Genomic DNA, 21,891 nt, shown 5'->3' with positions numbered 1-21,891 from the left:
TCCCTCTGAGAGCCCCGGCTGACTGCACCCCCGGCTGTGTACACACAAGCTCCTGGCAGCACTGTTGACGATAGCCGGCGGGCTCTTGTGCCAGGAGGCTCATGGCCTCTGTCCTTCCACTTGATCCCACGTTAACCTTTGTGTGTCATTTCTCACGGTCCCCCCAGCTCCCTGTGTGTTTGTTACGATAATCACTAATGTACTTGTGTGTTGGTGAAGTTTCTTGAGACAATAACAGTGCCCATTCTAAAACCTGCAGGTAAATGAATTTGACAGCTGTATCAGTCCATGTAACTGACGGCGAGTTTTGATACAGAACATTCCTGTTACCCCAGAAAGTCCCTTTGTAACACTTAATCTTAACCCCACCCCCAGCTCCAGTCTCACCCTAAGCAGCCACTGATTATCTTTTGTTATGGGTTAGTTTTGCTTGTTTCAGAATTTTGCATAAATGGAATCCCACAGCATGTACTCTTTTGAGTCTCATATCATTCCCACAGCATGATTTTTTTTTTTTTTAATTGCGGTAAATTTAGCACAAGAAATTTACCATTCTAACCATTCTAAAATCTACAGTTCTGTGGCCTTTAGTGCATTCCTACTATTGTGCAACCATCACCACCATCTAGTTGGAGAAGATTTTCACTCTCTAAAGGACACCCTAGGGCGCCTGGGTGGCTCAGTCGTTAAGCGTCTGCCTTCGGCTCAGGTCATGATCCCAGGGTCCTGGGATCGAGTCCCACATCGGGCTCCCTGCTCAGCAGGAAGCCTGCTTCTCCCTCTCCCACTCCCCCTGCTTGTGTTCCTGCTCTCGCTGTCTCTCTCTGTCCAATAAATAAATAAAATCTTTAATAAAAAAAAAAAAATAAAGGACACCCTATACCCATGAAACAGCTGCTGCTTATCTACCCCCCCACCCCACCCCGGCACTAACTCTGCTTTGGTTCTGTGTGAATTTGCCTGTTCTGGACGTTTCATATAAACGGAATCATATGAGATTGGTCTTTCTTTTTTCTAAGGATTTATTTCAGAGAGCGTGAGGCAGAGCAGGCAGGGGGGAGGGGCAGAGGGAGACAGACTCCTCAAGCAGACTCCCTGCCAAGCGCAGAGCCCAGTGCGGATCTGGATCCCAGGACCGTGAAATCATGATGTGAGCTGAAATCAAGAGTCAGATGCCTAACTGACTGAGCCGCCCAGGTGTGTGGCCCCCCACCCCCGGTTTAAAAAAAAAAGCTCTACGGGGGCACGTGGGTGGCTCATTCAGTTAAGTGGCTGCCTTTGGCTCAGGTCATGATTCCGGGGTCCTGGGATTGAGCCCCAAGTCAGGCTCCCTGTTCAGCAGGGAGTCTGCTTCTCCCTCTGCCCTGCTTTCTCTCTCTCTCTCTCAAATAAATAAAATCTTAAAAAAAAAATAATAAAGTGAGCTCTACACCCAACATGGGGCTTGAACTCAACAGCCCTGAGATCCAGAGTTGCGTACTCAACTGATTGAGCACCCCATGAGATTGGTCTTTTGCATCTGACATCTTTAACTTAGCGGGATGTTTTCAGGGCTCATCCAGATCGTAGCATGTGTTGGAACTTTTCATGTTTGAGAAATACTCCACTGTATGGATACATACATTTTGTTTATCCATTCACCTGTTGATGGGCATGTGGGCTGCGTCCACCTTTTGGCTATCATGAATAGTGCTGCTGTGAGCATGTGTGTGCAAAGTTCTGTTTGAACACTTTTTGGGCATATACCTAGCAGTGTAATTGCTGGGGCATATGACAATTCTGTGTTTAACTTTTTGTGGAATAACCAAACTGTTCCACAGGAGTTGGATCATTTTACTCTCCTAGCATAGAGGTCAAAAGCACAACCTCAGTTCTTTGAGAAGAGTGCTCTTTCTGGTACCAGCAACTTGTGTGAGGAATGTGGGCTGCCCTCTTTAAGGGTGTGTGGGGGGGTGGTAGGCAGGTCACTTAAACCACCACGCTCTGCTGTGGAGATCAGTAGCTTCTTCATGAAGTGTTCCCTTAGACGTAAGCTCTTTTTTTTTTTTTTTTTTTTAAAGATTTTATTTATTTGTGAGAGAGAGAATAAGAGACAGAGAGCACGAGAGGGAAGAGGGTCAGAGGGAGAAGCAGACTCCCTGCTGAGCAGGGAGCCGGATGTGGGACTCGATCCCAGGACTCCAGGATCATGACCTGAGCCGAAGGCAGTCGCTTAACCAACTGAGCCACCCAGGCGCCCTAGACGTAAGCTCTTGATGAACAATCTCTAGTTAAATTGTGCTGGAGAAGTTGATTCTTCAATTGTTAGTACTTATTCATTGCCATTTTTGGAGGGTAGAGTTTTGGAGTTCCCTGTTCTGTTATTTTTGGTGATGTCTTCACCTGGGTGTCATGGCCTGTGTCAGTACTTGATGACTTTCTCTTGTTGAGTAGGTGTGCACAGCGATGGCGGCTTTGAGCCATGCTGTAGCACCTCATGTGGAGCTGAATTTAGAGCGTGGAGCCTTTTTCTATAGAGGCTGGGTTTCAAAAGCTCAGAGTTAGTTCATGAATAAGAAAATTGACAACTAATTTAAGAGGAGTACTTATGAAAGAATTAGGTCCTTAACCGGGTTTAGTATGCTCGTTCTAAGAACTTGTTTTTTTCTTATGGTTCCCTTATCCATTGGGTCAGGGTGTTAATATTTGCAAACTGTGAGTCAGGTTCTTACACCTGTAGATGGGAGCCTTGATGCTGGACTAAAGGTTGGCCTCGTGGCTCTTCTCTTTATCTGCTCTCATCCTTATCTGTTGACCAGCGGGCCTGCAGAGGTCATGACCTCTGGCTCCTGGAGGGCTGGACTTTTCACACTCGGTGACTGAAAGCAGCTCTTGACGTCTGATGCCCAGAGCCGACTCTCTCTTTTCATCTGCTCTGGTGGTCTGCCTCTAGGCCCTTTGTAAAGCACCTTTCCCATGGGAGTTTACTGAGTTTATCATTTATATTTACTGTTGCCGACCCAGTTATCAAACATGTATTTCTTGCCAGGTACTGTTCTAAGTGCTTCACCAGATTAACTCATTTGATCTTGGTAACCCTGAGGCCCAGGTGCTGCTCTTCTCCCTGTTGCAGAGGTGAGTACATGGAGGCTCAGAGAGGCTGGGCCACATGCCCAGGGTCAGGAGTGGCAATGCTGGCATTGACCCTGGGCACGCTGGCTGCAGAGCCCCACTCTGGTCACTCAGCTGTGTTGTCCCCAGTCACATGCTCTCTAATTCTACCCCCCCCCCACCATGCCCTCTTCTCTCGGACAGGTAAATAGCGGTATGGTCACGGAACACATCCCTTCTGTTGTCGGCTGTATCTCCTGTAGATAACGTAGTGCTCGTCTCTCTACATCGTGCTGTCCTCATGTCTTCCCATTTACGTCCGTGCTCATGAAAGGGCTCTTTGTAGTTTTACTTAAAAAAACATCTCTATTGTCTCCTTTCTGTTAGCCATACTTTTTGAAGTACCCAGTACCAGTTTTGGTGAGCTGGTTAGTAACACTTTGTCCTACGTGGTACCTTAGTCATGGGCAGTTCCTGGTCACAAGAAAGGCATTTTGGCTTGTAAGAGCGCCCGTCTGTTAGAGGGAGAGAATTTATTCTAATTAGTGCTTTAACTTAGCTGTAAATTCTTTTTAGATTTTTGAGGAAACTCTAATAGGGAAAGAGCTGCTCTGTGGATTCCTGCTTCAGTCTTTTTTTTTTTTTTTTTTTTTAAGATTTTATTAAGTAATCTCTACACCCAATGTGGGGCTCGAACTCACAACCCTGAGATCAAGTTGCATGCTGTACTGACTAAGGCAGCCAGGTGGCCCCCTGCTTCAGCGCCCCCCCCCCCCCTTTTAAAGATTTTACTTATTTATTTGAGAGAGAGTGCATGAGCAGGGAGAGAGGCAGAGGCAGAGGGAGAAGCAGGGTCCCCGCTGAGCAGGGAGCCTGATGTGGGACTCGATCCCAGGACATCGAGATCACGACCTGAGCCGAAGGCAGATGCTTCACCGACTGAGCCACCCAGGTGCCCTTGTAGAGAATATTTAAAATGTGCTTGAAGTGTGATGTGTTTCTCCTCATGTTGAGGACCCATGACTGCACAGAAAAAAAGCCTGCATGGAAATGGGGACTGAAAAGTCGTGGGGGTGAAGGTCTCCTTTATTAACTGTCCCCATATTCTTGATTCAGAAGAGAGCAATGGCTTTGTCCTCACCTGTGACTGTAGATACCTCTGTGGGTATGAAGGGAAGGCATTACTTGGTTAAACCAGGCCCAGAATGGGGACATCTGGCCATCGAGTACTTACTCTGTGGGTGGGGAGCAGAGAATTTGGGGTTTCATGGTGGCTCTCCAGATGTGGGTGGGCGGGTGTGCTGTGCTGAACCCGCCCTGCCCTCAGAATTTACAGACCAGGGGTGAGAGCAGCAGGTGAGCCTGTCCCTCTAGCCACAGATGAGCTGTTTGCGGTCACAGGTGAAAGTTTTAAAGCTTTGAACACATGTTTGAGAGGAAGTTTTAGGGTTCAATTGCAAATGTGCCCTAAGCTTTAGGTCTTAGATGACAAAAGCACAGTTATACAGGTAGTTAACTTCTTTGTTTAATTTTTAAAACTTATCAAGGTATGATTTTCATAGCATAAATGGACTAATTTTAAGTGTGTAATTAGTGATTTTTATTGAAGTTTACTGAATTGTGAAACCAGCACCCTAATCCAGTTTTAGAACATTTTGTAACCCCAGTAAGATCCCTCACACTTGTTAGTTAATTCCTGTTTCTTCCCCCAGCCCCAGACATTCACTGGTCTACTTTCTGTCTCTATAGGTTTATTATTTTTAAAAAAGATTTAAATATTTATTTTAGATGGGGGAGGGGCAGAGGGAGAGAGAGTTTGAATCTGACTCTGCACTGAGCTCGGAGCCCTACGCGGGACTCGATCCTGGGATCACAGCCTGAGCCGAAACCAAGAGTTGGACGCTTAACTGATTGTGCTACCCAGGTGCCCCTGTAGGTTTGTTTTTTATAATTAACTTTTTTTTTTAAAGATTTTATTTATTTATTTGATAGAAAGAGACAGCGAGAGAGGGAACACAAGCAGGGGGAGTGGGAGAGGGAGAAGAAGGCTTCCCGCTGAGCAGGGAGCCCGATGCGGGGCTTGATCCCAGAATCCTGGGATCATGACCCGAGCCGAAGGCAGACACCCAACGACTGAGCCACCCAGGTGCCCCTATAGTTAACGTTAAAAACCCTTAAGGGGGCACATTTAAAGCAGCAGCATGGTAACTGCTTATCCAGTGTATGAACACCTTATCTCTGGTTGAGTAAAATTTTGGGCTTGGACGTGGGCCAGGGGCTGGCACACTTTCTCTGTAAAGGGCCAGGTGGTAAATATTTTGGACATTATGGGTCATACATAAGTTTCTGTGGCAAGTACCCAACTTTGCCATTAAACCCTGAAAATAGAGGCGCCTGGGTAGCTCGGTCGGTTGAGCGTCTGCCTTCGGCTCAGGTCATGATCCCAGGGTCCTGGGATTGAGTCCCGCATCGGGCTCCCTGCTTGGTGGGGAGCCTGCTTCTCCCTCTCCTTCTGCTTTCTGCTCCCCGTCCTTGTGCTCGCTCACTTTCTGTCAAATAAATAAAATCTTAAAAAAAAAATCCTGAAAATATCCGTGGGTAGTTGGTGCAGGGGTGAGTGGGAGCCAGCGGGACTTTGTACAGAAACCAGGACTAGAGATTGAGGCAGTTGATGTTTTCATCAGTCATGTTGATGGCTGATGTTAAGCCTACTTACTTAATTTATGGGTCATATTTAGTTAAGTAAAGTGTAATGATATCTGGGAAGATACTCGGGAATTTAGGTTATCCTGACAATTCAGAGAAATTAGGAGTTTAGGAGTACATATATAAGTAGTAGGTTTTAGAGAGTCTGGGGAATAATAACCACGAAACAGGATTTGAGTTTTGTAGGGTCCTAAGTAAGCACTCATCAGCAATAAATACGAAAATGAAGGAGGGGGTTTGGAACCTAAAATAAAACTTAAAAATTTTAAATGTAGATCAGTTAGATTTAACTGGAAGAACTAAGCACTTCTAGACCAGTAAGTGTGGGTTTGGTCCTGGTGGGTTTGGTTGTTACTATAAAGGTTGTCCTTCTAGCCAGCTATACTCAGTCTGATTCTTTCGTTATGTCTCTGAGTCTCAAGTTTTTGTTTACTTCTTTACAAAATGGAAAAATGCCCTTCTCCAGTTATAAAAGTGTTGTGTTCTGAGCAGCACTGAGGTGTTCACAGCAGAAACTGGCAGTCCTGTGTTCACCCATCCTGGAGAATGCCATGGGGTGGGCCGCTGTGTCTACACAACCCGAAGTGCCTGTCCTAGGTGGAGGAACAGAGTCGTGTGTACATGGTAAGATGAGCGTGGAGCCAGTCTGTACTGTCGAGTTGTCTGCTGTTCCCCATCAGCCCTTTGCAGCCTTCTGTTTTCTGCCTGTTCTCTCGTGCCCGTCTTCCCACCTCGTGAATTGCTAGGGATTCAGCTGGGATCTGAGGAAGGGACACAGGAGTTTCCCAGCATATCATTAAGAACAAGATTTCTGTTTTTTAAGCTCAGGGATTGCAGCATGCACTTATCTGTGCCAAAACCGCACCGTGCTGCCTCTGCTCAGGGTTACTCCGTCCTCACCTACAGCTCTGCTCCCCACTGTTGTCACTCTTGCCTAGAGTCCCAGTGCTAGATCCTGCGGGGCTGCATCTGGGAGAAACTGGGGGAAACAGCATGTTAATGGCTGCTAGAGGGACCCTTGCTTGGAGGCAGGGCTTATTGACCGGGACTTGGGCCCTTGAGGCAGTCCCCTAGCCCTTTCTTTCTCCTACCCCCACTTGATGTCTCCTGAGGGACACCCCCCATGGAAGATGACAGTGCTCATGTTCTCCCTGGTTGTGGGTGCTCTGTGCATTTGCTGACATGTGTTTGCAAGGAAGCTTCAGATGAAAGGTTAAAGAGGAGTGAGGTCTAGCCTGGACTCACCCTGAACCTCTGGGGTTCATCAGTCTTCAGGTCGTTGTGCTTCTGGCCCACGGGCTTTATTTTTCCCTCATCTGGCATCTGGATCTCAAGGGGACACTCGGTATTATTAATAGCGGGGACCTCTTGCAAGTCAGCTTCCACTTTGTGACTAGCACTATGTTTTACTTTCTGATTTATTTTTATTTATTTCTGCTATGTAGTGCAGTTTGGCCCTTTTGCATTAATGCACTGTTGGGTTGGTCTTAGGTCAGTTGGTTGTATGCTATAGAATTGAGACATGCTTTGGAATTTTCTTGGGCTTCTTTGGGTGCAGAATTTCATTCTGGGGTAATTCAGATGTTTTATCTTTTCCCTTCTGATGACTTTTGTCTCTGAGATATAAAGGAACTTTAAGAGGAAGATTAAGTGATTAAATTGGTTGCCTTCTATCTATACCAAATTAATTTTTTAAAAAATTTCAAATTTAATGCACATATATATATATACATACACATACATACATACGTGTGTATATCTATCTATCTATCTATCTATGGCGGGGGAGAGAGGCAGAGGGTATACATATGTATACATATGTACAAGTACACGCACACACGGCAAGGTGAGGGAGGGAGAGAATCTCCAGCAGACTCCATGCCCAGCGCAGAGCCTGACATGGGGCTTGATCTCACAACCCAGAGATCATGACCTGAGCTGATATCAAGAATCAGAGGCTCAACGGATTGAGCCACCCAGGTGCCCCAGTCTATACCAGATTTCTGTAAAAATGCCCAAGTTGCCTTTCTGGGTGACTTGACTGATTCTTCTTGCCCCCAAAGTAGAGTTCTTTGACACGTGTGTACCACCTGTAGGTCCTTTAGCATTGACTGGCAGCCTTTCCTAGAACCCCTGCTGTGTTTCCTTGGAGGAAAGATGGAGCACAAGTTAGGATGGTGTGTGACTCTTTCAGCACAAGAACATGGTACTCTCTTCCTGTTCATCAGTGAATTAGAGGTAAATTATGTAGAACCAAAAAAAAAAAGAAAGGGCTTGATGGAGCTAAAAATGGGTTTGACAAACTGCGACCTGTTCCTGGCCCCACTGGGTTTATATTTAAGTGTGAAAAAGGGATACGGAACAATGTGGTTTTGGGGAATTTCTTAGGTATTTGAATTTTAATGAATAAAAATAATTTATGGCATGTCCTTTAAGTAGAAGCTGGCTTCCAGAATTTTTGGGACATTTGAGCTGGACTGGGTTGGCTCAGTGCTCGGTCAGGCTCTCAGTAAGGGATCTGAACTAATCACATGATAGATGCTCTGGGTTGTGGGGTAAAGAGGAAACCAGGGATGGAGCCAGACTTGTTCCATTGTACTTCCAGTGATTTGCTCTCTCTATAACATGGAGGGAAGTATGACACATTGGACAAATGCAGAAATGTTGACAAATCTTAAAGTCAGATGGTCCACACAGAAACCATTAGACCTCCATGAGAAATTCAAGGCAAAAGAATGCCCTTTACTAATCATGCGATGAAGACATGCTCCTGTGTCAATGTTGGGGAGTGCACCTGTGGTGGAAGGTGGTCCAGCTGGGAGCCAGGAGGACTGCGCTCCTCAGTTTGGCTCTGCCCTGTGTCACTTGGAACATGTCATCTGTCCCTCGGTTTCAGTTTGTGACTAACCTTGCTCAGGAGACATGCAGTGCTTAAAAAGGTATTTATATGCGCTTTGCAAGATGGGAGAATGCAAGGTGTGTGGGTGTGTGTAATTGTTTTTAATTCACCAACCTTGTTTACCCTGGCCCTATTATATCTGCCTTCTCTCCATTACTGTGTTTCTATTTTTGGATTTTCTCTTTCATTTGCTGATTTGAAATAGCAAAGAATGTAACAAGCTAGCTTATGACAGTTGATAGCTGCTAAAAGGAACTGGGGAAAAAAAAAAGGTGGTGTGGGCAAGTGAAGCATGAGTGGACGGCGCACTAGGGCATTAGGTCGGGGAGTGCAGTGTTGCTCGTACTCAGAGTGTGCCAGAGATGGTGGGTGACCAGGCCACTGAGCTGGCTGCTGGGTGCCCGGGGTGGCGCTGCTGTGTATTTTACTAGGACTGCTAGGCCAGCGTTGCCTGGCCTTTATCTTTGCTTGTAAATGTTAAATTCATTGAACGTGTATGGGTAAATACCTGCTTTTAATAAAGCATACATGAGTGTTACTTGAAAGATATTTTTGTATTTATGTATAAGGCTTATATTTTAAATTTCGATTTGTGGTTTCAGAGTTTTAGTAATATGATAGTAAGATTTTTTGCTTTTTTTTTTTTTTTAAATAATGGAAATTTGTGTTCAGATGCCACAATAGGTTTGTTTAGGCCAAGACTTTGAATGCCTTGACAGGATTCGGAACCCATAGCGTGAATTCTGACAGATCATGGAGAGTGTTTTCTAGAATACTAGCAGTCGTATTAATTTAATTTGTCCTTTCTATTCAGATTGTAAAGGAAGTATTTGATTTTATTGTTGGACCATGTATGTTAGTTCTGTTGAGAATTTCTTTTTTGTTGTTTTGAGAGCGAGTCAGCACACAGTGGGGGAGGGGCAGAGGGAGAGCGAGAATCTCCAGCAGACTCCACACCCAGTGCAGAGCCCTACACAGGGCTCAGTCCCACCACCCTGAGATCATGACCTGAAACAAAATCTAGAGTCGGATACTTAACGACCTGAGCCACCCAGGCACCTCTCTGGTTGAGAATTTCTTTCCTTTTTTTTAAAAGATGTTACTTATTTATTTGAGAGCAAGAGGATGAGTGGTGGGGGAGGGGCAGAGGAAGAGAGAGAGAGAGAAGCAGACTCCTTGCTGATGCCTAATTTGTGCCAGGGCCTGGGCTAGGATGCCGGGTCTAGAAGTAAACAAGACACTCAAGCTCCGCCCCCTTAAGGAACCTTTTGCCTTATATGAGAAGATGATTTTTATAAACCAGTTATTGCTGTCTTTCCCATTGATTCTAAGGGTTATGATAGTTAAAACTCTGAAATGGAAAATCTGCTGGACACAGACTGCAGTCTTAATCAGTTAGAGCTCCTGGCCCTTGGGTGGACCTGGTCATTGCTGTTGACAGTGTTGTCACTTTTAGGTGAGTTGTGTATATTGGTACTAAAAATCATAAGTGCGATTGATGTTAGAATGTCTTTTGAAAAATGACACCAGGATTCAACCGTGAAATGGAAAGCTCTTGTGTGCACAGTGCCTGATTCCTATCAGTAAAATACATGGTTGGCACTGGTTGAATAAAGGCAATTGTGTATTTCTTGCAAAGCCACAACTGGGTGCTCCAGGGAGCCTAAGGAAGGATGACCCCCATTAACAAATGAAGCTTTGCTGTGCTTTATAACTGAGGAGTGCCTGTCACAGCCAGGACTGCCACTGAAGGCAAGAGGAAGCAGCCACTTCCTTCGGAAGAGATGAGAGAAGCAGAGGCTCATGTGACCAGCTTTCACATGACACGGGACCATCATGGGGGAATGGTAACATTTGATTGGCAACCACCTCCTTGATGGAATTGTAAGATTGATGAAGTGTGTTATGTGATGTTAGAAATGTCACAGAAGTGAGCATAAGGCAGGGGCGCCTGGGTGGCTCAGTCGTTAAGCATCTGCCTTTGGCTCAGGTCATGATCTGAGGGTCCTGGGATCGAGCCCCGCATCGGGCTCCCTGCTCGGCGGGAGGCCTGCTTCTCCCTCTCCCACTCCCCCTGCTTGTGTTCCCGCTCTCGCTGTGTCTCTCTCTGTCAAATAAATAAAATCTTAAAAAAAAAAAAAAGTGAGCATAAGGCAGAGTGGTGGCCTAAGGAAGAGTGATCACCTCAGCCCAGGGGCAGTCCCCATGTGTTCTGAGGAACGGGACTCTTGGCTTGGGTTCTGTGGGGTGCGTTAGGAGTTGACCCCATGGACAGACTCCATGGACAGAATGGTGCCTAAGTGTGCAAGGGGGCCACGGGTTGAGCAGTGTGGGGAAGAGGACATGTGGGTGACTGTTCAGGAGGTGTGGTGGGTGCTGGAGAGAGGGTGGGGCTGGGTGCCTCAGTGGGCACTGAGGACGGTAGAGAGAGGACTGAGAGGTAATTGCAGGATAATTCTCGTAGTATGTGTTGGTTGGCGTGTAACAGGTGAGAATGTACAACTTGTTTGGCAGTACACGGTAGAAAGGAGAGCCTGGCAGAGAGGGCTGGTGAGGCTCCCAGAGTGGATGGGAGGTGACGGGCTTGGTTGGGAGGGTTGGCCCCAGGCAGGAAGAACACAGTCCACACAGTCCCGGGAAGGCGTGGGCACGGAGGATGGCTGAGGGCCTGCATGCCGCTTTTTTAGGGGAGGGGGAGGGGAAAAGGCGGCCCCTGGGACCCATTGTGGAGTGCTAGCTCTGAGAACTCTTGAGTATCCAGAGGGAGAGGAGCTACACAAAGCTCCTGGGATTTGGGGCCCCCGCTTTGCTCTCACCGTGGTCTGCAACTTAGTGTGAGGTTTCTCAGGCCCTGTTGGTGGCCTTCAGAAATATTGGTTCAACTAGCAACATGCAGGGGATCGCATGGGAGTCCAGACCAGGGAGTTGGTGGGCTTGCTGGTGAGGGCCGCCCACAGGTGGTGCTGTCTTACTGAAGTGCATTGAGGGGGCGTGTCAGAAGGACGCGAGCTGTTTGTTGGCAGTGGGTGGAGACGGGGCCTGAAGGCGGGGAGGTCCCTGGAGTTGAGCGTGGAGGTTTGTGTCTGGACAGCTGGACGTGCCCTTCATGCGGGGATAGCACAGCCGAGCTGGGGGAGAAGGAGGGTGACTTTTGCAGCATCCTCGTCGGCGGGGCCTGGCCTGCGGGCTGGGCCTCGTGTTGGGTGCTCCAATGCTTTGCTCCCCTGAAGCCTTAACTAGGACCCAGTCCAGGAGGGAGAGGCTGCCTCCTCCCTTCACCCCTTCCCCAGGTGCGGAGAGGCAGCTGAGCAAGAGCCCCGAGGCTGGCGGGCTGCCTGGGACCTCTGAGGGTGGGGGGCGTCTGGCAGGCGAGTGCACAGTGGAGCTGGGCAGAGGAAAGCAGTGGGCATGGGCAACGGCCCCTGGACTCTGGAGTGGAGGGAGAAGCTGACTGCGTGGAGGTGGGAGGGTGCTCTCTGGGTGCTGTTGGGGCAGGGAACTCAGTGCTGCAAGTGGCTTTACCTGTGCCACGTTTTGAGGGTTCTCCTGGTATACATACAGGGGTTCTGTCAGAAAAATTTCAGGATTTCACCTCAAAGCTCTCACGGGCCTGGCAGCCAGAGCCTCACCTCTGTTCACATTGTAAGCTTTTTCCTTATTCTCAGCACTCGTGGTTTTGTCCCAAGCTTTAGGAGTCTGTTCAGAGCTTGTGTTAGGTGTTTCCTAAATCATAATATGTGCTGTACTAGCCTCCACTGGAGCCCCCCCGGTCTGAGAGCAGGGTGTGTGGGGAGGAGGGCAGCACTCCCCAGGGAACGTCCGGGCAGCCTGGGATCCTCTGCCACTTCCCCTCACCTCTCTGTCCCATTCTTTGAAAACACACCTAACTGGGAGCTGATCATGGATTTCTGCATCATGTATGAATGCAATTAGAAGCCCTTTTGAAATTGCTATAAAATTGTAAGAGACACTGTTCATTAAGCAGTGGTTTTAAGTGGATCCTGTTCAAGAACCAAAACTTCCTATTCTCTTTGCTGTTCACGTATTGCAGAACTTACACACTAGGCTAGACTTCTTTAAAATCTCTTTTATTTTGGGGCGCTTGGGTGGCTCAGTCATTAAGCGTCTGCCTTCGGCTCAGGTCACGGTCCCAAGGCCCTGGGATCAAGCCCCACATCGGGCTCCCTGCTCGGCGGGAAGCCTGCTTCTCCCTCTCCCACTCCCTCTGCTTGTGTTCCCTCTCTCGCTGTGTCTCTCTCTGTCAAATAAATAAATAAAAACATCTTTAAAAAAACTCTTTTATTTTAATCTTTTAAAACATCCTTTTTTAAAAAAAAGATTTTATTTATTAGAGAGAGAGAGAGCACGTGACCAAGCACGAGTTGGGGGGGAGGGAAGGGCAGAGGGAGAGGGAGAAGCAGACTCCTTGCTGAGCAGGGAGCCCAATGCGGGGCTCAGTCTCAGGATGTCGGGATCCTGAGACCATAACCTGAGCCGAAGGCAGATGCCCAACCGACTGAGCCCCTTAGGCGCCCCCATATCCTTTTTTTAAAAAGAAATAAGCCTGTTTCCTGATTTGAGTCAAGAGACTACTGGGACATCACAGTAAGAATTCAGATATAAGGCAGGGAGTTGCCACTGTATGTGTAAGGACTGTTCTCTTTGGTGTCCAGCAGCAGCTGGAGCGGCCTGACAATTGGGACGAAGTAGGGGATTACTCGTTGGGGCACTGGTCCCAGGCAGGGTCTGAGGCTGATAGTGGTGCCCATGAAGGTAGGAGGTGGCGTCTAGGGGCAGCACCTGGGGCTCCGTGGAGATGGCCTCTTAATTTCCCCAGAGCCCACAGAGGCTGCCTGGATCTGCTATCAGTGCTGAGGCTTGAGCTACAACCTCGCTCTTTGGGACCCTCCTCTGCTCTGCAGGCTGCTTCCCCTGGTGACACCACGTGCTGTCCTTCAGCTTTTCCTGGCGTGAGGAAGAGGATCTGTGTGGTGCCTTTTCCCACTTCTGGTCCAGTTGGGTCATTGCACAGTCCTGTGTTCTCCCAAAGAGGTTCTCACTGCTCTGGGTCAGAGGGGATGTGTCCTGGGAGGTGGTCTGCCTCAGTTTACACTTGGTCAGAGTCTAGTTGGGGGCTGCGGATGCTTCTGTAGGCTTGACTGTCCTTCCTGTCGTGAGAAACAACAGTGAACCTGGCGCTCGTACCCTTGGGGTCACAGGGCAAGCCTTTGTCTGGGTCTCCTTATCTGCCGAGGATGCTGGGCGTCGAATGTTGGCAGTCTCCCACATGGAGGCACTGTGAGGATTCATTGAGGTCAGATATGTGCCTAGCACAGGACTGGGGTGTGTGTGTGTGTGTGTGTGTGTGTGTGTGTGTGTGTACGTGTACACGTACGTACACGTATGTACAGCTCTGCTTCCCCCCTCTGCAGTGTTGTATCCAGATAGCCTGTTTTTCTGTTACAGACATGCCACACAGATAAGGTCTGGGAAGGAATCAGCCCTTAACAGTTGCCTCCACTGAGCTGGGCCTGCTGTGGGGAGGTGCAGGGGTTCTGTAAATGCATGCCTTTGCACCCTGGCCTGGGCTTGGCGTTGGAGGCCAGCAGGACTAGGTGCTTGTTGCACGGTACATGGATGGTGTGTGGGCTGAGTGGCTCAGGGTCCCACAGGATTGTGGTGCTATGTGTGCCTCTGTCAGCCTTGCCCTCTGTGGGCTTCTTTCCTTCTGAAGATTCTGCCAGGCTCCCTGCAGGCCAGGCACTGAGGCACTTCATGGCACAGAATCGAGTCTGTTGGTTGGGTCTTCATAATTGATTTCTATTTGTAAGAGTTTTAAAAGTAACCTTACATACTAATAAATCCCGAAGTGGCCCACAATAGTTTCATATCCACTGGCCTCATTTTATTTTTCCTGCTTTTGGGAGAAGACACAGTGGCTAAAATGTGTGGATAACCAGTTGGCTCTTCTGTTGCTCTTGGTCGAATCGGAATTTAGCTGTAGCGCAGGGATGGACAGGCAGAGGGAGGAGAAGCAGGCTCCCTGCTGAGCAGAGAGCCCGATGTGGGTCTCCATCCAGGGCCCCGGGATCATGACCTAAGCCGAAGGCAGATGTTTGACCGATTTAGCCACCCAGGCGCCCCACCATTTGTGTATCTTTACATGTAAAAAGGGGTGTTCCTCATAAGTACTCTCCCTGATAAATTTATTTGTCTTGCTTGCAAAACCTGGTTGAAAGGACTTAACAGGCTTGGTTAGCCTCTGGGTGGAGAGGATATTGCTCAAAGAATTTTCCATGAGTGGTAGGCAGGTAGGGCCTGTGGCTGGCACCCTTCCACACGTGTGTGTGCGCGTACGTGTGTGTGTGTGTGTTGATGCTCATAGTGCAGGGTGGTGTTGGGGAAGGGATGCTTGTGCTGGGAGTTGGAGTACCCTGTGTTTTTCTCACCACCTCACCGGCTGTAGGGCACTGGATGCCCTGGACTACAGGTACCTGTCTGTCTTTGCTGACTAAGAAAAGTCTAATTTCAAATACTTCATGTTTGACATGAAATTTCCTGGCTTTTTTTTTTTTTTCCTCAAGTATTATGTGATCTTTATTCCATGAAAATCTTGAACCCAGCACAGATTTCATCTTTATATAGGATGGTAATTGTACCAAGAATTAAAACTTTTTTTGTAAAAGCTGATGAAGACACTGATTCCTCCCGGCCCCCCAGCCCTGTCAAGGGAAGGAGACAGGATTGAGGGTAAGGGCAGGGCAGACAAATTCATTCACTGACAAATTCATATTTGTCTTTCTAATAAAAGAGGCCGAGAGACCAGATGTTGTGGTGAAGTGCTCCACAATAGTAGCGGCGACATTAACAGCCATTTGGAAGAGTGCTGGTCACAGCTGGAGGCTGGCCAGGGGTGCGGGGCTGTGGTGGGAGCTGGAGGTGGGAGCCAGGGCATGGGGCCTGCGAAAGCTGGAAGCAGCTCAGGGATGTCTCGCTGTGAGCATTTCTGGTGTGTGTTGGGGACCAGCCTGGATGTGCCTTTTGTGCACACCTCCTCCATGAGCCACTTGAACCCTTGTCTTGAAAGTGAGTCTTAGACGTGTAAAATCATTCCTGAATGACACAAGCCAGCTAGCTGAAAAATTGATTTGTTTTGGCTTAGAACCTAGAGGAATTGAGAGAGAGACAGAGATGGAGACAGACAAAAATAATGTCTGGAGAAGCTATTCCTACGGAGAAGGTGACAGAATTTTCTTTACTTGGGATCACTTTCGAGCAAAACTCTGTGGAACGGAAGAATCTTAATCTCTTGCTAATAGGCAGCTTTCTGAGACAGAGCTTCCTAAGTGTGACTTAAATAGGTACTACTACATCACATCCCAAAACATAGTTTTTAATTATGCTTTAAACACTTCAGAAGACAGTGTAGAATACAGAGCGTAAGTCCTTGGTGAGGAGAGTGTAGACGTCACCTGGTGTGTTTTCCAAGGCACCAGCACCTGTGGGTGTCACCGCCTGCCTTTGCTGGGCTTTCTCCCTGCCTCTGTCTGTTAATGCTGGTTTGGCTCCTGTCCTCGGTGATTCCTGTACTCTGTGTCCTAGGTCCTCATTGTGCACACCAAGGACACTTCACACCTGTTTGGGAGTTCATGCTTATTACTTGTAGAAAGTATATTTCTAGGATCTTGGTCACAGTTGATCTTGATTTTGCTTCCAATGTAAGGATTCTTACCTTTTAGACTTTTAATTTGTAGTTGTTTAACTAGAATAGATTGTTTTGAAATCTGCCAACAAATACACTGTCAGGCTCAGATCTTGGATGACTTGAGGAAAGCTTTTTACAAAGAAAACCCGGGAAGGCAGCTTTCTGTGAGTGGCTGTAATTGGCTGGCTCCGTGGGGTCACTATGGTAACACTAGGTTGCGAAGATTGCTGCATGAGGCCTGTGTTTAATTATGCAGGGTAGGTTTAATTTTTTCAGTTCAGGTTTGTATATCTTTGAAACAATTTTTTTTAAATTGATTTTTTTATGATTGCATTTGTAATTGGATGGCAGAATATATTCTGACCTTGGATTTGCAAGGTCTTAAAAAAAAAGTCTGTGTAATTATAGTCTGTTTCGAGAATTTCTTTAGTCTCCTCAGAATGAAAATTCATTTAAATATTTTAGGACCCCCCCTCCCCGAGAGCTTTAGCATATGCATAGTGTAGGAAACTTTTTTTTTTTTAAAGATTTTATTTATTTATTTGTGAGAGAGAGAATGAGAGGCAGAGAGCACGAGAGGGAAGAGGGTCAGAGGGAGAAGCAGACTCCCCGCCGAGCAGGGAGCCCGATGCGGGACTCGATCCCAGGACTCCAGGATCACGACCTGAGCCGAAGGCAGTCGCTTAACCAACTGAGCCACCCAGGCGCCCTAGTGTAGGAAACTTTTTAAAAAACTATGATCTAAAATAAACTCTTCTCCTTTTGCTTCAGCACACACAGGCACACCAGGAGTCCTGTATTACACACATTGCAACACAGTCACAAATACGCCTCTCGCCGGGTGGTGTGGAGCGCCGTGTGGAGCGCCGTGAGGGCTCCTTCTCTGCCCTGGCAAGACTGGTTGAGTGTAACTCTCAGCTCTCACAGGGGGTGTCCCCTTGTCCTGGCCCCTGCGGGATGGGGCCAGGACAGCCTCCGTAGCCCTCTTGGGGGCTTTGCCCACATGGCCGGGTTGGACTTTTTTCTGGCCCTTAGTTTGTGCTTGGCATTGTCTGGTGGTTCTCTTGTCTTGGTTCTACTGTTATATTTACTCCGCCCCTGGGAACGTTGACATTTTATACAAATGTATTTGTAAGATGTTCATTGTTCAGTAACAGCACACTGGATTCTTCGGAGGAAGCCTGTTGGTGTGAATAATTCCATTGTCCCCTTGAAAGAACAGAGAGTAGAAAGAGGCAGGGAGGGTGTGTGGGACCTAGTGCTCGAAGCGAGGGTGACTGTGTTTTAGACCTTGGTTGTGGCATGTGAGTCCTTGCCTCTGCACCTCCTACTCTCTCTGTCAGTCTCCTCAGGAGAGTCAAGTCATGGGTCGTGGAGTTAAAATGGTGCACTGTGGCTCAGCTCCCAGACCGAGGAGAAACAAAATGCCATCTGATGTGGTAGTATGTTCAGAAAGCTGTGTATGGAGTGGCGTGGAGCCTTCCCTTCTGGAGGCTGGCCATCCAGTCTAGACCGTAAAAGAGTTCTGTTTGTTAGCATTTAGCTTATAGCCAGGTCCATATGTGATCATTTGGAATGGAAACATTTTACAGGGGTCTAAGGTTTACAGAGATTTGTTTAGAACACCTTTGGTCTTGCCTGTGAACTGTGTAGGTACAGAATAGAACAGGCTTTTCTTTGTTGACTGTGTGGTCATATTCACAGTCCTGGTTGCCGAGGCTCTTTCCTGTATTTTTCACTTTCATCTTAAATATCACATTGCATTTTAGATGGATTTTCTCACGCACATTGCATTTTATTTTATTTTATTTTTTTTAAAGATTTTATTTATTTATTTGACAGAGAGAGACAGTAAGAGCGGGAACACAAGCAGGGGGAGTGGGAGGGGGGGAAGCAGGCTTCCCGCCGAGCAGGGAGCCTGATGCGGGGCTCGATCCCAGGACCCTGAGATCATGACCTGAGCTGAAGGTAGACGCTTAACGACTGAGCCACCCAGGCGCCCCATGCACGTTGCATTTTAGATAGATTTTCTCACGCACGTGTCTAAATCCCTGTTTTACATGGAGAACTTTGTCAACTTGTCTTTTTTTCCGTTGGTGCAGTTTTTAGGGTATACTTGATTTTATCCCCTTTGAAGTAAAACTACAAACTTAATGTTGGTGGCTTTTAAATTTATACACACACACACACACACACACACACACACACACACACACACACAGAGGCATACTTTGTTTAATTGTGCTTGCAGATACTGTGTTTTATAGAAATGGAAGGTTTTGGCCCCCGGTATGGAGCAAGTCTACCAGTGCCATTTTTCTAACAGCATTTGCCCACTTGGGTCCCTGTGTCAGGTTTTGGTAATCCTCGTGATATTTCAAACTTTTTTATGGTTTTTTCTTGTGGTGATCTGTGATCAGTGGTCTTTGATGTTGCTGTTATGATTGTTTTGGGGTGCCAGAAACCATGCTGATAGAAGACAGGGAACTTAATTGATAAATGTGTATGTTCTGACTGCCCCACCAACAGCCTCTCTCTCCCTTTCCTCAGGCCTCCCTATTTCCTGAGACACAGCGATTATTGAAATTAGTCCAGTTAACACCTACAGTGGCCCCTAAGTGTTCAAGTAAAAGGAAGAGCCTCCATCTCTCACTTTAAATAAAAAGTTAGAAATGACTAAGCCTAGTGAGAAAGGCATGTCAAAAGACAAGACGGGCCAAAAATAAGGCCTTTTGCACCAGTGAGTCAAGTGGTGAATGCCAGGCAGAAGTTCCTGAAGGAAATTACAAGTGCCACTCCAGTGAACACACAAATGATAGGAAAGCAGAACCGCCTTATTGTTGATATGGAGAAAGTGTGAGTGGTCTGGATAGAAGCTTGAACCGACCACCATGTTCCCATAAGCCAGAGCCTAATCCACAGCAAGGCCCTGACTCTTCAGTGCCACGAAGGCTGAGGGAGGTGAGGAGGCTGCAGAAGGAGGGTTTCAAGCTAGCAGAGGCTGGTTCGTGAGGGTAAGAAAAGAAGCCGCCTCCATGACATAAAAGCGCACAGTGATGTAGAAAGAAGTGCACGTGCTGATGGAGAAGCTGCAGCATGTGATCCAGAAGACCCAGCCGAGATCATTGCTGAAGGTGGCTGCACTGAGCAGATTTTCATTGTAGACGAGACAGACTTCTTTGGAAGAAGACGCCATCTAGGACCGTCACAAGTAGAGAGGGGAGGTCAGTGCCTGGCTGAGCTCCAGCTTCAAAGGACAGGCTGGCTCTCCTGTGAGGGGCTAATGCAGCTGGTGACTTGAAGTAGAAGCCAGTGCTCATTGACTGTTCCCCAAACCCTAGGGCCTTTAGGAACTGTGCTCTGTGAAAGGAAGAGTGAAGCCTGGGTGACAGCACATCTGTTTGCAGCATGGTTTACTGCATAGTTTAAGCCCACTGTTGAGCCCTACTGCTCAGGAAAAAAGGTTCCTTTCAAAAATATTACTGTTCGTTGACTACATACCTGGTCGTCCAAGAGCCGTGTTGGAGACGGGCAGCAAGATAAATGTTTTCATGGATGGCTTTGAGAGGTTGAGGACTTGAGTGGAGGAGGCTGCAGATGTGGTGGAAACAGGAGAACTGGAATTAGAAGTGGAGCCTGAAGATGGGACTGGATTTCTGCAATCTGGTGATAAAGCTTGAACAGGTGAGCAGTTGCTTCTAATGGATGAGCAAAGAAAGTGATTTCTTGAGATGGAGTCTAGCTGGTGGAGTTACTGTGAAGACTGTTGAAATGACAACAAAGGATTTGGAATATTAAACTGCGTTGATAAAGCAGCAGGGTTTGAGAGGATTGACTCCATTTTTAAAAGTTCTGCAGTGGGTAAAATGTTATCAAACAGGATTGCCTGCTACAGAGAAATTGTCCGTGCGAGGAAGAGTCCGTCGACAGGTTACGATAAAACTCTGTTGTGAGGGGTGCTTGGCTGGCTCACTCGGAAGAGCGTTCAACTCTTGATCTGGCGGCCGTGGGTTTGAGCCCCACATTGCGTGTAGAGTTTACTCGAATAAATAAATATTTAAAAAATATAATCTGTTGTGATACTTACCATTGAGATGACTAGAAAAACAGTTATTCTCGATGAGTGGAACATGAATCCTTTTGAAGGGACTGTGCCAACTTCTTTAGGACTGTGTCTTCCAAACTGTGAGTCGTGACCCATTACATCTTGGTTAAGCAATTTTTCCCTATCCCAAGGACGGAAAGATAGCTTCCTGTGCCTTCTGAAAATTGTATACCTTTAAGCTATCCCAAATGGGTTTTTGTGTACGGTCTGAGATAAGGAGTGAGTGTTCGTAGTTTTCCATGTGGACAATAGTCAGCCAGCCCTCGTCTACTGAGTCGACTGTTCTTTGCTGACCTGCAGTGCTCCCTGTCCTGAACTAGGTCTCCTGGTGTGTCTGCACGTGTCAGAACTCTTCAGCACGCCCGTCCTGTGACACTGTCACGCGTCTTCATTATAGGTTGTAACGGATTGGTACTGGTACCTAGACATGCAGTTGACTTGTGTATGTTCATTTTATGTTTTGTATCCAGCAACTTCTCTTTCTACAGATGAGAAAACTAAGACTGTATGCAGGTCATTGCCAGTGAATTCAGTGGCAGTGTTACAGTTTTGGCCATGGCCATCACACTCTGGTTTCTGGTCTTTGCTTGCCTCTCACGGTTGACCTTCAGGAAAATAGATGGGCCACGGCATGACGATGCACTGCCGTGGCGGATTGCGGGAGGTTCCAGAGGGCACAGAGGGGAAGTGACCATCCTGGAGGTGTGGTGTGGCCAGGACAGGGAGTCGGGGAGGTCTGGTCTGAGTGCGTGAGTTTGACAGGCCAGCTGGATATGCTCCTTGAAGTGTGTCGCAGGAGTGGGATCTCATGAGAGATGCCAGATTTGAGGTACAAGATTTGGGGGGCTGTTTGCTCAGAAGTGACAGTGGTGGCGGGAGGTTAGTGGGCCGCCAGGTGAGGGATGGGGAGGAGTGAAGAGCAGCAGGAGGAGGAGGAGGAGGTGCGGGCGGAGTGCACAGCCTAGAGCAGGGGCACTGCAGGAGGTGCGTGGCGGCCTCTGTGGCCCTGCTGGCTGTCGCAGACGTCACAGGGAAGGGATTGGGTGTTCAAGGCAAACTGTTCCATTTTTTGCTGTATAATTGAAAGATTTTTTGCAGCCTTTAGCTTTTGTTCTCTGTTGTGGGTTACATAAGCACCTTCTTCAGCTCATGGAATAAGAGTTGTGTCCTGTCCCCATGCAGTTTATAAATGGGCAGTTCTTTAGCAAAAAGATTTGTCCTCTGTTTTTATTTTTTTTAAAGATTTTATTTATTTATTTGACAGAGATAGCGAGAGAGAGAGAGAGAGAGAGAGAGAAAGAGCACAAGCAGGGGGAGCGGCAGGCAGAGGGAGAAGCAGGCTTCCCGCATGAGCAGGGAGCCCGACGCGGGGCTCGATCCCAGAAC

General features: G+C 47.6%; 1 protein-coding gene across 11 annotated transcripts in view; it reads left to right on the top strand.

Annotated features, from left to right (window-relative positions):
- Nucleotides 1-21,891, top strand: part of ANKRD11 (ankyrin repeat domain containing 11) — a 191,564-nt gene that overhangs the window by 41,463 nt on the left and 128,210 nt on the right. For 3 of the 11 annotated variants that reach the window (XM_073882418.1, XM_073882423.1, XM_073882420.1), the window contains exon 2: nucleotides 18,951-20,084. The exons of the other annotated variants lie outside the window; for them this stretch is intronic. The gene's annotated coding sequence lies outside the window, so the exon portion shown is untranslated. The remainder of the gene's footprint in view (nucleotides 1-18,950; nucleotides 20,085-21,891) is intronic. 11 annotated transcript variants of the gene reach the window in all.

This window comes from Callorhinus ursinus, unplaced genomic scaffold, assembly GCF_003265705.2.
Source record: "Callorhinus ursinus isolate GAN/ISIS: 27379988/994484 unplaced genomic scaffold, GSC_fseal_2.0 scaffold46, whole genome shotgun sequence".
In the NCBI taxonomy this organism is placed as follows: Eukaryota; Metazoa; Chordata; class Mammalia; order Carnivora; family Otariidae; genus Callorhinus; species Callorhinus ursinus.
This window is presented reverse-complemented; position numbering and strand designations above follow the sequence as displayed.